Source organism: Podarcis vaucheri (assembly GCF_965113315.1).
Source record: "Podarcis vaucheri genome assembly, chromosome: 6".
Taxonomy (NCBI): domain Eukaryota; kingdom Metazoa; phylum Chordata; class Lepidosauria; order Squamata; family Lacertidae; genus Podarcis; species Podarcis vaucheri.
Window position 1 is genome coordinate 77,726,789 of NC_138764.1, and position 14,915 is coordinate 77,741,703.

Here is a 14,915-nt window from a genome sequence, read left to right on the forward strand (position 1 = left end):
GTATAGTCTACAGTGACTGATAATGGCTCTCCATGGTTTGACAGGGAGTCTCTCTCAGCCCTATATAGAGATGCCAGGAGTCAAACCTCAGACCTTCCGCATGCAAAGTGGTTGCATCTACCACTGAGCTGCATCCCTTCCCTTTGTTGCCCTGATCAAATGACCTTTACTGGAAGGTGGGCTGGAGTGCAACCTTGCTGGTTCTTGATCTTTCTGTACCAGTAGGCTCTGTGGACTGGGCATTGGAGGCACTGTAATATGGTGGTTCTGCTCTTATTTACAACATCAATACTAGAGAGAATTGGGAAGCTTCTCAGTCCACTGCCACTTGTCCTGCAGGATACCATATTGTTGTCAATGCTGTTTCATATCTATATGAAGCCACTGGGAGTAATTGTCTGGGGTTTTGGAATGCAGTGTCGTCAGCATGACACCAAACTTCTCTCTTCCATCTGAATCAGGAGAGGCTGTTTAGGAGCTCAACCAGTGTCTAGAGGCAATAATGGGCCAGATGAAAGGCAGTACCTAATAAGACGAAGGTACTCTTGGGGAGCATTTCCTGGGTCCATGGGGTTGAGTTACAGTCAAACCTTGGTTCCTGAATGCCTCCGTTTTGAAACGTTTCGGCTCCTGAATGCCGAAAACCCAGAAGTAACTGCTTCGGTTTTTGAATGATTTTCAGAAGCCGAACATGCTACATGGCTTCCATTTTGAGTTTCCCTATTGTATTGAGGCTTCTGCTTTCAGTTTTTGGTTGTCGAACGCTTTGGAAGTCAAACGGTCTTCCTTAACGAATTACATTCGACAACCAAGGTTTGACCATACTGTTCTGTTCTGGATGGAGTTACCCTTCCCTTGAAGGTCATAGCTTGGGAATGCTCTTGAAGCTTCAGTGACACTCCTTGTCTGCTGATTCATAAGCTATTCTTCTATGACTGGGATAGCTTAGCTATGGTACTATGTACTGTCATGTTTAGGCTGTAAAACTCCTTGCTTTCCTGTGCAAATAGCAGCTTCACAAATCCTGCCCTTTACTGAGTTAGACTACAGGTCCATCTAGCTTACTATTGTCCCTGGTGATGGCTTTCCAGAGTTTCAGTTGGTTCAGCCAAACCTGGATATGCTGAGGATTGAACCCAGGACTGTCTGATAGCAAAACATTTGGTCTATCAATGAGCACTGAGGCTACTCCTCAAAGTCATACACCTCGCTTGATTACTTGAAGCTTTTTGTGTGAACAAAGCAGTGAAAAGCATTATGTTTAGAAGGATCTGAGAAGATCTGGCTTAATAGCGAAGTTTTTTCAAACTACTACGTTAGTGTTATACGTATGACCTTCATCATTCACACATGCAAGTTGGTGCTCTGCTCCTGAAATCATAAACATGCATGAGTGAGCCACCCCTTCATTTTTGGCCCAGACACCAGTATCCAACAGACTGTTATCCTCCTCCATGTTAGATTTCTTGCTCATCTGCTCCCACTGAAGCTGGTTTATTTAATGGATTTTGGGACAGCCTACTAAAATAGGGTCTGATCCCTGTTGGGAGGTTTCAGAGGTCGGCATGATACAAATGGAATCTGAATGTGCATGCCATGTGGTAACTCGCATCCTTGCTGCAGTACCAAAATGAGAATATGGTAAGCCCACGCCTAAAGCCAAAATTGTGTATAGTCAAAACACATTGGGTGCAATGTTGGGCAGGTCTTTTTTCCCTTTCCGCCCCCCTCTCTAATTTTTGTTGCCTGGTGCATGAAGCAGAATGTGCACGAGTTAAATGTGTGTAGGTTGTGGGCTTACTGTAACGACAAGCACATGTGCAGTATTGATAAACCACCTGTAGATGCCACTTGTGTCCTGGCTGTATATCAGCATCCTTCACTTTAGCAGTGGGATTCTGTCTTGTGTATACTGCTGTACATTCCCAGCAGTACAGGGTAGCATTGTGTTATTGCAAGAGTCAGGTAATTATAGGAACAGTGATGTGAAAGCAAGGCTTCTGTCAGCAGAAAGTTCATCCCTACAATACTGTAGCCTTTGGGGGGTATGTTTCCTCTTTTAACAGTAAGTAGAGCGCTGTTGAAAAGCAATTAACTTAGACTTTAATGGCACAAAATTCTCATTGACTGCAGAGGAATTTGGTCCCCATAAGCATTTTGACAGATGAGACAGGTGCAGAAGGGGTTTCGGGTTCATTCACGCAACCTCTCCATGTGAAATCTTAAATAAATAAAATAAAAAATAAAAAACCACCAGCCTGGATTGTGCATAGCACATGGCAGCAAGCAGGAGGCTTGCTCACACATTACGCTGAACACACGAACAACCTTGCATGTGCAAGTGTCTGTGGGACAGAGTGTAGACCTGTTGATTTGTACAACTGTGTACACTGATTACGCACTTGTTGAATTTACTTGTGAATAACTAGGACTGTACAGCTCAACTATCTGTGTGCTGTGTGTTGAATGAACTGCATGCACAAATAAGGATTTGTCACGCAGCTGTGCAAGTTACATGAGGAAGAGTTGTAGTGGTCTGTTGGGCTGAATTAATGTGCTCATGGTGAACAATTCAGAATAATATCTCTTGGACAACAGGGTGATAAAAGGAGGACAAAAGGAGGACATAATCAATGTCCATATCTGGCAATGAGTGGAAATGGAGAAGGGAGAGCCATGAGTGAAGCAGATAAAGACAAATGAATATCAGCTCCGACAGCAATTCCCGTGTCCCTTTGGCTCGTTCAGATTTCAGATTTGGCGATTAGCATTCCCTTCCCTTGTTGAACTTGTTTTTGCCCAATGGTTATTTATAGATGATAAGTCCTGGGCATGGGGTTGTGTCACTTACTTTGCAGGCAATGCCTGGAGATGCTGAATAGCACTTCCTTTTGCAGGCTGCTTTCCGGTGGCCAACCTTCAGTGCTAACCTGTCCTTGCTTTGGTGCTGTAAGCTGCATGTGGAATAATAATAATAATAATAATAATAATAATAATAATAATAATAATTAATAATAATAATTTTTTATTTATACCCTGCCCATCTGGTTGGGCTTCTCCAGCTACTCCGGGAGGCTTTCAACAAAATATTAAAATACAGTAGTGCATCAAACATTAAAAGCTTCCCTAAACAGGGCTGCCTTCAGATGTCTTCTAAAAGTCTGGTAGTTGTTCTTCTCTTTGACATCTGGTGGGAGGGCGTTCTCGCAGTGAGGGAATCGCCAGAAGACCCTCGGCGCTGGACCTCAGTGTCCGGGTAAAAGGGGTGTGTGTGGAGCCGCTCCTTCAGGTATACTGGGCTGAGGTTGTTTAGGGCTTCAAAGATCAGCACCAACACTCAGCCTGCCTGCCAGATGGAGCTGGTAAACAGCTGTCCTGGACACAGAATTGACCTGCGCCTCCATGGACAGCTGTGAGTCCAAAATGACTCCCGGCTGTGCACCTGACTTTCCACAGTGTGGGAGGAAAGAGAGAGTCCTTATTTTGGAAGGGTTCAGTAAGATGTTAGATCACAATCCAGCAGGGATTCAGAAACTGTGGACTAGCTGACCATTGGGGTCCCTCTCAACTGTTCATTTCTATGATTCTATAAGTACGAGTGACTGCAGCATCTTAAATCCCATTTTGCCATATAACATCCATACAGAAGCTACTATATATGCCACCCATAGCCAGTGGCATAGCGTGGGGGGTGCAGGGGGGGCCGGCCGCACTGGGCGCAACATCTGGGGGTTAGGGTTAGGGGGCGCAAATCCACGGGTTAGGATGCACAAATTACTTGCCTTGCCCTGGGTGCTGACAACCCACGCTACGCCACTGCCCATAGCACATTACGGCTCAACTGGGGTGGTGGCAGTGCAGAAGCAAAAGAGAGCAGGGCTGCTGCACCTTTAGGAGTTGTGCAGAAGAGGGCATTTCTGCAGGTACACCTCACATTAAGGCAGGGAAGGGCTGTAGCTTAGTGGTAAGGCATATCCTTTGCATGCAAAAGGCCACAGGTTCAATTCCCGGTGTCTCCAGGTACAATTGTGAGCATCCACCCTGCTATTTTCTTTGCACATTTCTACATGTGTCACTGCACCTAAGTATGTCATTTTAGCAGCATAGCCATTTTAAATTTTGCATTTAAAATACTTCTTTTAAGTGGTGTAGGGCATTTTTTTTAAAAAAAAGGTGGAAAAGCATTTCAGCACAAATTTAAAAATTGTTTCCAGAACCCCACACCTCTAAAATTGTGCTGATATGAAGAGGCATTAGGCTGAACTGCCTGAAACATCACTGTGCATGTCAAAACCATGCCTCTTCAAGAAGGCAGTGGTGCTCAGGCGATCTTTGCCTGTGGAGAATCCTTTCTGTACCCCAAACCCATTCAGAAGTTTCAAGGATATGGAAGAACCACAGGGAAAACACAGGCCAGCAATAATTTGGGGATGATGTTATACAGATGCCCTCAGAAAGTGAGTAAACAAAGAGTGATAATCCCAGAGTAAATACCCAGTGTGTGAGCTCAGCCACCCTTACACTTTCATCTGGGCGGAATCCTATTAGTGGTACCAACTTGGAACGTTGCAGCATCTTTTTTGGCAAGAGCCCACTCACTGAGGAGAGCTCCTGGCAATGTTTGCAACTGTAAAATATTTTCAATGTCTCTTCTAAAGCACATTAAATTTTCATAAATTGGAGGCTAATGTTTTAAACATGTCTCATTACAGGAGAGAAATTCGCCAGTCATCTCTGTTAATTAAAACCATTTTTCCCCTTCTCTCAAATTCAGAAAAGAGAGAAAAGCTTAAAGCAATGATGGGAAAGGCAAAGAGGGGTGCTAACCTGCCCCACTAGGAAACATTTTCAGCCAGTAGCAATTATTTCCAGTTTCTGGGACCAAGGTTTTGCCAAGCTTGTTTATCTAGTTTATCCATCTTGCCTTTTGACTAATCACCAGGGCAGCAGAGAGAATCTTGCTGCATTGGGTGAAGTTGAGATTTGTTTTGTTTGACCTCCCACTTAACTTCAATGGGACTTCTTTCAGATCTGCATATGAATTAAACTGAATTAACAAATGCAAAGGATTGAACACAGCCATTTTGTTTTGCGAGAGTCAGAACCCCTTATAATTATATGTATTTTACAAACATAGGCTCCACACTATCTCCTTTCCCCTTCCTAGGTGGCTTACAATTATTATTATTATTATTTTAAAAAACGCTTTCAAGATACAAATCAAAACTGAGTGAAACCACAGCAAAAACAATGCCATAAAACAAAGCATCAACTGTATTCCGATCTGCATGTGTGTCTATAAACATATGAGCTTGTGTTTTGCCTATGTGCTCATGGAACTAATTTGGGGAAACTGCTGGAAGTGATTGTGTGCCTCAGGTGATATTGCAATGGATATGGTCACTAGTTTATAAACACCAGCATTGCCTTGCTTATTTGGGGGAAGTTGGCAAGAACCAATACCAATCTTAACAAATCTACAATGTTTATTTACACAAAATGGTGAATGGGGAATAAATGGCCTTGCAGCTTGAAGCACCAACAAAGAAGGATAGCAAGATGGTTGGTTGTTTCACATTACACAGTATACCCAAACTCACATGGAACACAGTGGAAGTTATTCAGCCAATTTTTACTCAAAGCAAACCTATGATGATGATGATGATGATATTTGTACCCTGCCCATCTGGCTGGGTTTCCCCAGCCACTCGAGGCAGCTTGCAGCACATTGTAAAACATCAGACATTGAAAATTTCCCAATAGAGGGCTGCCTTCAGATGTCTTCTAAAAGTCAGGCAGTTGTTGACTTAGGTTGTTAAATGTAGGTTCATTCATTTCAGTGGGTCAGCTCTGAGAAAAGCTTACCTGAATGCCTCCCAATTCCCATCCCAGACAGATGGTCCAGAACAATAACTTTGTCAATGGTACTGAAAGCTCCTGAGAGGTGGAGAGTGAGCAAATAGGATTATACTCTCCCCATATCCAACACAGGCAGCCAAGATAGGTTCATTGCCAAACCCAGAATAGAAGAAAGGCTGAAATGGATGTATATAATCAGGGTCACCCAAGATTGCCTAGAGTTTTAGAACACCTTATACAAGCACAGGATATAAGCGAGTAGAAAAATCTTTAGGGTCCCAGAAGAGTTTCTTCAGGAGTAATATCATTATCACCTCCTTCCAGATAGCTGGGACTACTCAGTTTCATAATGCAGTATTAATCTCTTCCTGGATCCATCTATTCATCCATTTCCTGCTCAATATTATCAGTCAGGTAGGCAAGCAGGCAAATAATAAGCCATTCCTTTCCAAGCACCTTTTCTGCATCCTCAGGCTGCAATAATCGAAATTCATCCAAAGAAATATGACTTAGCTGTGGCTGTTCTGCCCACATGATGGCATGCAAGTCAAGACAGATTCAAGCAACTGTGTTGTCACAGTGCTTAGCAAACAATTCACAATGGGTTCACTGAAGTTTCCTTAAGATCAGCTGCATGCCCTCTTGAAAAAGGCCTGGAGCCCTCAGAATAGCTTCACAGGAAGGCACTGCAATGGGAAAGTATTCTCTGCTTCCATGACTGCTTTATAATTGATTTGCGTTGAGTTGGTAAGGCCAACAGATAGCCTGGCAGGCAGGGGAATCTGCCCTGTAGTTTGGAAAGAGGAAAGAGGTAAGAGAACTTAAAGTGGTGGATCAGTCATCAAGCTTGCAGGACCATGGACAGATCACTGAGGGCAAGGAATGCACGGAAATGAAATCCAAGCTTCAAAGGGCACCTTGTATTCTTCCAAGACATCCCCCTCCCAGCCCCATGACTCAAGAGTTGTGATCCTTGGTCTGGAGCCTTTTAGGCACATCTTGGATACTGAGACATGGTTCCTTGGAGTGGAGTCTGGCTTGGGAGGAACTCTCTTTGGTCTTGTTCAAGAGTTCTGCGTTCTAGAGATGCTGCTTCTCTGCTGGGAATGTGGAAGAGAAGAACTCAGCTGGATCCTTTCCTTCTGTGCCTGACTCCTGGAGGCAATTTAGGACATCGTGACAAGAGTGCACCCTAAGAATCATAGAATTGTAGGGTTGGAAGGGACCCCAAGGGTCTTTTAGCCCAACCCCCTGCAATGCAGGAATCTCAACTAAAGCATCCATGACAGATGACCATCCAACCTCTGCTTAAAAACCTCCAAGGAAGGAGAACCCATAACCTCCCAAAGGAGTCAATTCCACTGTCAAACAGCTCATTGTCAGAAAGTTCTTCCTGATGTTTAGTCAGAATCTCCTTTCTTGTATCTTGAATCCATTGGTTCAAGTCCTGCCCTCCGGAGCAGAAGGAAACACACTTGATCCCGTCTCCATGTGGCAGCCCTTTAGATATTTGAAAATGGCTATCATATCTCCTCTCAGCCACCTCTATTCCATCTCACTCAATGGTTCCTCATAAAGCTTAGTTTGCAGATCCATGATCATCTTGGTTGCCCTCCTCTGCATGTCAATATCCTTCTTAAATTTGTATACCCCCCTTTACCCACAGGTATTAAGTTGTGGCACCCAGAACTGGATAGAATATTCCAGGTGTATATGAATTACCTTGAGTTTTTCTGTGTGCTTTATCTTCAGTGTTATATTTTCATTTTTAAAAAGAAATCTCTGTGTTCTCCTGGCTCCACATGTTATGTATGACAAATATTGCAATATCTATTATGGTAGGGTATTTGGGGGTAGGGTGTGCATTAGAATTATGCCTAGTCCATTGTAATATATAGTTTTATCTGTTATGCTAGGTTTATACAAGTACACAATGAAACCATTTTTCTCAAAAACAGGCTGAAGAGTTTATTTATAGTAAGGAACTGATTCATTGATACTTCCTATCCAGTTGATCGGGAATGAGCTTTGCAACCTCAGTATATCTGATAAGATATAATGTACAGGATAAGGCACCTTCATGTTCTATTGTTCTTGATTTTCTGCAGGTACCTGTATCCATTGTCAGTGTTCACTGGCAGCAAGTACAGAGCTTTGGATAGCAAAGACAAACCCTTTAGTTTCTGCTTTAAACTGACCTGCCTTTAGACTTTTCACTGATGAGGGTATGCCCACATCTCCATTGCTAAAGCTGTCTGGGTATTGCTAGTCATTGGTGTAGCTCTAAAGAGTCGAACTGCAGTGATGGCTGCAATGCATCCCTAATTATTATCATTGTATGATTATCCAATTGTTGGGTAATCTTAGAAGGGGGCATGGCTATGAGGGGGTGTGGCTGTGACTGTCATAAAGGGACCCTGCGGTTCCGAATTTGCCACTACACAACTATTCCCATTGCAGGGTTTTGGAATTCCCTGTTTTGGTTCTTTCTTTTATTGATACTGAGAGTGGATGGAATAATTCATCACTGAGAGAGGTGACAGTTTAATCAGCCTAGGCCACTGCCTGGAAAACTGGGTGATCAGGTGCCTGATTGAGAAGAGTGCACTCTACCTTTTTCAAATCTCAGGGCAGATAGACTTTCCACTGAGAGATTTTCCTGATGCTTTCTGAACTTCATCACGGATGTGCAGGCTGACGAGCTAATTCATGTCTTCATCAGACCATTTAATTATACCCATTGAGTAAGTCAGAGCTGGGACAGCTCCAGTGTTAATTTCACTGGGCATTTCCCCCCTCCTTAGCTGTAAGCTAAATTTTCACTATTTTAAGAAATGTCTGCCTATGGAGATACTGGTAAGAGAATCTTAAACCTGAATGGTCACTCTGATTGTTCCTACTGATACTGAAGTTCCTTTACATGGAATCGCTAGCAAGTACAAGGAGCAGATCAGAGTCTACCAGGTGTTCTGGAAGTTCTTCATATTTACAGAACAATCCTAAGGGAGGGAAAATCCATAGTAGAAGAACTGCTAAATGAAAAATGTATCTGGGCTCCCTTTAGCAGGGCAGAAATGTTATGTGCAGATACTTTGTAATTTTTCTACCACCGTTTCTTACTGATCTGCCCATTCTTATCTTATTGGTAACATATGCCAGTCTCAGACCTGGCATATACCCTCCCCCTTTCTTTCTTTTGTGTGTGAGTGGTGGTGGTGGTGTTCTAGCAAAGGAAGAGGTTTGGATCTAGTGGATCCAGAGCCTCACCTGATCTGCCCAACCTGCCTGTGGAATGACCCCTTTCCCCTCTCTGTGTTGGTAAAGGAGACGTTTCCCCCATTGCTCTGGGGAGGCATCCAGGAGCAGATCTCCCCTTTGCTGAGAGAGAGAGAGAGAGAGAGAGAGAGAACGCAAAAGCAAAAGTGAGCGCTTGCTCCTTTATATCCGATGGCCCCTGGAATGTCCTCCTAGGGACCATGAGATCACACATTTTCTAAAAGACCAAGTGACATTTTTATTACTGGGATGAAAATTGTTGTGGCTCCTATGAGCCTGTCAAGTCTAGTTGGAGATTCATCCACACACCAGGTGTTTGTTTACTTTCCCATTAGATTTCCTATGCTATAAGAGCACCCTTAGAGGGTCCTGCTCCATGTGTCATCTTTTCATTGAGCTAAATGATGCTCCATTCAGGATATATTCCCCTCCCCCCCCATAGTGGTGCTATAGTTATAAAACATGATTGGTCACCTCTTTGATTGCTGGAACCTTGCTGCTGCTGTTTTTAATGCTTCTTATGTAGATTTTTAATCCCCTCTCCCCAATATAACCTTTGTAATTGTCACATTCTTCTCCATGCTATATTATATTGCATGCTTTGATTTTCTTAAAAACAAACAAACACAAACAAGCTATTGAGCTCAATTACCTTGAGCTCAATTGTATCAAAAGGCAGCAGAGAAATCCTGTCAATCAATAAGAAGAAACAGCATAGTGTTGCCAATAGAATGTTGCACGTGGAATAGGGAAGCAGCAAGCGAATGATTGGAAGAAGCAACCCTCCTTCCAAGCACTTGCTTCTGTATGCAGGCTTCTGCTTTCCTCCTTTCTCGGCTGTGGCAAGACTGCTAGCATTTCTGTTATTCTCTGTAAGCTGCTACATTGGCTGGGAAGATGGAAGGATGGTTGTCATTTCCAGAAGGATCTCAGACTGAGATGCTTTGGGCAGCCTGGGCAGAAATGAACAGGATCAGTTTTACTTTCTAGCTCCTCCTCCTCCACACTGGTAAGCATTTTCCCTGTCCATAAAGGTGCTGAACTGAAAGGTGTTTGCAGTCACACAAGGACAGGGGTGTGTTTAAATTTTGCCTGCCCCCGAGGGTAATGAGATAAATTTAATTGCCCTCATTGTGGAATCCCTTGCAGATGCCTGTAGTGCCTGCAGACAGATAGACAGACAGGTTGTGTATCCATAAAGCGGAATGAAGAAACGCCATGGTGCATCTGCTTTTGGTTTTCCTCAATACCTTAGGTAAAAAAAAGGTAAATGACTCCTGGATGGTTAAATCCAGTCAAAGGTGACTATGGGGTTGCAGCGCTCATCTCACTTCCGGCCGAGGGAGCTGGTGTGTGTCCACAGACAGCTTTCCGGGTCATGTGGCCAGCATGACTAAACCACTTCTGGTGCAACAGGATACCGTGATGGAAGCCAGAGTGCACGTACCCTGAGCTTTTCATCTGAGGCCCTTCTCTATGTTCCCCATCCCTGACAGGTTCAGAGGGTGACAACATGAGAACGAACCATTTCCTGTGACGGCTCCCCATCTGTGGAACGCTCTCCCCAGAGAGGCTTGCCTGGCACCATCATTAGAGGTCCTTAAGCAACAGACAAAAACATTCCTCTTTACTCAGGCCTTTGGCCATGAAATAAACTATGGCCTGTAAAAGCTATGGGTGGGTGGGTGGGGAGACTGTTGTTATGATTAATTTATTATTATATTGTATATTATGATGCTTTTTTATTACGCTTTTATTATTCTAATGTTGTACACCACCCTGGGATCTTTTGATAAAGGGCAGTATATAAATGGGAATAGTAATAATAGTAATAATAATAATAATAATAATAATAATAATAATAATAATAATAATAATGGCATCTGCTTGGCCAGTGTGATAACAGGACACTGGACTAGATGGGCCATTGGCCTCATCCAGCGGAGCTCTTCTTATCTGCTTACCGTATTTTTCGCTCTATAAGACGCACCAGACCACAAGACGCACCTAGTTTTTGGAGGAGGAAAACAAGAAAATATTCTGAATCTCAGAAGCCAGAACAGCAAGAGGGATCGCTGCGCAGTGAAAGCAGCAATCCCTCTTGTTGTTCTGGCTTCTGAGATAGCTGCGCAGCCTGCATTCGCTCCATAAGACGCACACACATTTCCCCTTACTTTTTAGGAGGGAAAAAGTGAGTCTTATAGAGCAAAAAATACGGTAGCTTTGTAGAACATGTGACCAGACTCAGGGAAGAAGTCTGTAATTCACAAACACAATCAGCAAACATTTTCATGCACAGGGATTTAACTCGACTTCAGAGGGGCTTATTATAGGTAACTGACAGACTGTTACAAGTCAACGAGTCTGTTATTGTCTCAGGTATTTTAGAGCTCATCTGGGTAATGACTGGAGCTGTGCATGCAATAAAATGTCTGTTGCAAAGAAGTCTCCAAGGAGGATGAAAATTACCTTCGTCTTTCGGCCATTTGATTCACTAATTATCCAGAAGAAAAGTTTGGATTGTGTGTCAGCTTCCTAAATTATTATAAAGTCTGCTGGAGGAAGAACACCATGGAGGGAGAGGGCTGGAGAACTGCTCCAGAAGATAAGAGGAAAAGTTGTCAACTGCCTGCCTCGTTATAAACAGGTGTTTAAATGATTAGTTATCTGAAATTACCCTGTGCTTCAGAATGGAGGAAGGGCAGGATATAAAAACATTTAATAAATGAAAGCAAACAAGAACACTGCAGGCCCTGATGAAGAGTTAGTTTTGTGTCTGCTGCATCTCATTGGAGCTGCTGTAGAAGTACCGTACATGAAAGGGAGCAAGCAGTGGAACAAAAAGGGCGAATGAGATAATAGCAGTTAAAAATAAAACCAAGACACAGTGTCGCCACCTTTGGTCAGACAAAATAAAGGAAAAGTCAGGCAAAATATCAGTCCATCTAGCTCAGTTATGTCTACACTGGCAGTGGCTCCATAAGGTTTCAGGCAGGGAATCCCTCCCAGCCCCACCTGGAGATTCCAGGGATAGAATCTGGGACTTTCTGTGTGCCATGAAACTGTTCTACCACTGAGCTAAAGATGCAGGTGGCACTGAGGTCTAAACCACTGAGCCTCTTGGGCTTGCCAAACAGAAGGTCAGTGGTTTGAATCCCTGTGACGAGGTGAGCTCCTGTTGCTCTGTCTCAGCTCCTGCCAACCTAGCAGTTCAAAAGCACACCAGTGCAATAGATAAATAGGTACTGCTGTGTTGGGAAGGTAAACATCGTTTCCATGCGCTCTGGTTTCCGTCACGGTGTTCTGTTGTGCCAGAAGTGGTTTAGTATGTTGGCCACATGACCCAGAAAGCTGTCTGTGGACAAACGCCCGCTCCCTTGGCCTGAAAGCAAGATGAGCGCCGCAACCCCATAGTCACCTTTGACTGGACTTTATCATCCAGGAGTCCTTTACCTTTACCTACCACTGAGCTACATCTCTGGTACAGAATAGCTATTTTGTGTTCCAAATACCTGACCCCTAAAAGTGTACAACTCCAGCCAATTCATATGTGTTGTGTGTTTGAATACTCCCTCCCCCCTCTTTTTTAAAGCAGTCTCTGCACTTAGAAAACCAAGGGACAGAGTTCAAAATGCACTCCCCTACACATTCCTGGAAAAGATTTTCCACATAGGATGCTGCCTTATGTCCATCTCTTTCAGTATTGTTTACATTGACTGACAGAGACTCTGAGGTGTTTCAGACAGGTGCTAGCCAGAGATGCTGCAGTTTGAACCTGGCACCTTTCATAAGCTTCCCAACACTTCCCCCAGCATACTGGAAACTTGCAGAACCACTTTTTTCCCCAGACAGAAAAATGTATACATGTTTTCAGAGCAGGAATGGTGCTTTCAAACTACCTCCTCATTTAAAATCTTAAATCTGTCATCATCCAGATTTAAAGTTTTTGTAGAGTTCCATTGAAATACAGCTGCTTCTGTATTTCTCATTTGTACCAAATCAAGGCATCAGTTATTAGCAGTCTAGGACTTAATGTCTATAGGCTGTTAATTATTGTGCCGTAATGAACTGGAGCTTCTGAATTTCAGGGTATAGGTGTCTTAGAGCAGGAATGGGGAACCTCTGGCCTTCCAGATGTTGTTGGCCTACAACTCCCATAATTCCTTGTCATTTATCCAGTGGCGTAGCGTGGGTTGTCAGCACCCGGGGCAAGGCAAGTAATTTGCGCCCCCTAACCTGTGGATTTGCGCCCCCTAACCCGTGGATTTGCGCCCCTAACCCTAACTCCCAGATGTTGCGCCCGGTGCGGCCGGCCCCCCCTGCACCCCCCACGCTATGCCACTGCATTTATCTACTAGTTGGAGAAGCAGAGGTTCCTCATCCCTGCCCTAGAGCAAGTGTGACTTAACCTGTAGGTCTGTTGATGTTGTAAGACTACAACTCCCATCATCCCTCATCACTGGCCATACTGACCGAGACTGGACAGCCATGTGTTTACCACCCCATCCCTGAGGGAAAAGGAAACTCTCTGCTCTTCTGATTGTGCTTTACAGTCCTGACCTGGAACCATTGCCAGAACCTGTATGTTATGCCCACTTTACAGCTGTGCCATTTGCTTCCTCCTGGAGCACAAGAAGTTTTCCCCCTCCTGTTCTGTGAAGGGGAGAACCAGAGACTCTGTAATTCAAGCTCACACTGCTTCTCTTACGCCCCAGGAAGACAGATAGCCCAAGGAATTTGTTCCTGAATTACACAGCCAGGTTCCTGCTGAGAAGTTATTGACAACCAAGGCATCACTATGGGGATTAGCTGGTACTGGAAAATGCTTTGAAATGGAATTGATGTGATGAAAAATGCAACTTCCCTTGCTGCTAGGGTTGGGTTGGAGGTTTTGTTTTGTTTTTCGTCAGTTTTTTGGGCAGTAAAATTCTATGCCATGGAAGAAACGGGTGTTGGATCAAACTCTCACTTCAGAAAACCTGCAAAAGATAAAAGCAAGCCTGTGCTAAATTGCATGGGGCTAATTAGCAAGATCACTGTAAGAAAATTGAAATGCATCTTCTTTCCTCAGCTTTGTATACATACACAAGGGAGAGAACTTAGCTCCGTGGTAGAAAACATGCTCTGTAGGCAGGAGGTTCCAGGTTCATTTGAAGAGGGGGTTCTATTTAGTTAAATGATCTTATGTAGCAGAGCTGCAGAAGGTGATCTCTGTTTTAGACCTTGGTGGGTTGACTTCACAGCTGAGCAGCTTCCCCAACCTGTTGCTACCCTGCTCTTTTGAACCACAACTCTCACCAGCCCCCCTCCCCAATTGTAGGAGGGCACCAGACTGGTGAACAGACACTAGTGACTTTTGACATAGATTCCATTGAGCACATGGATTGATAATATGGACAGATTAGCTACATACGAGCGAATTGCATGTTGATGCAAAATAAGAATGGATGAAGAAATCTGGAATGAATATTTAAGTGATAAGGTGGATAGTGGTGGGAAGTAGAAGGGGGAGAGAGAGGTGGGAAAATATTGTTAAAAAAGGCGTAGGCATAGGTATATCAGTGTATCCAAATCTGAACTGTCAAATTGTGTTATTACTATTATTATGGTTTTTGTTGTATGTGTCTTTTGCGGTTGATGTTTGTATCGAAAAATTGATTAAATAATATTTTTTAAAATCGTGACTTTTGACATTAACCCAGAGGCAGAAGATGCCTTGCCTACCAGCCCTCTGTCCAAGCACAGCCTCCCTGTAACCCATTCCAGAAGCTGCTTCATCC

At 43.7% G+C, this 14,915-nt stretch overlaps 1 long non-coding RNA gene across 1 annotated transcript; it reads right to left on the reverse strand.

Moving 5' to 3' along the window:
• Positions 1-9,749: 9,749 nt before the first annotated feature.
• Positions 9,750-11,458, reverse strand: LOC309534000. The gene is made up of 2 exons (XR_014220583.1): positions 11,352-11,458; positions 9,750-11,094 (listed from the first exon to the last, which is right to left on the reverse strand). It is a non-coding gene; the product is annotated as an uncharacterized lncRNA (long non-coding RNA).
• Between the last annotated feature and the right edge of the window lie 3,457 nt (positions 11,459-14,915).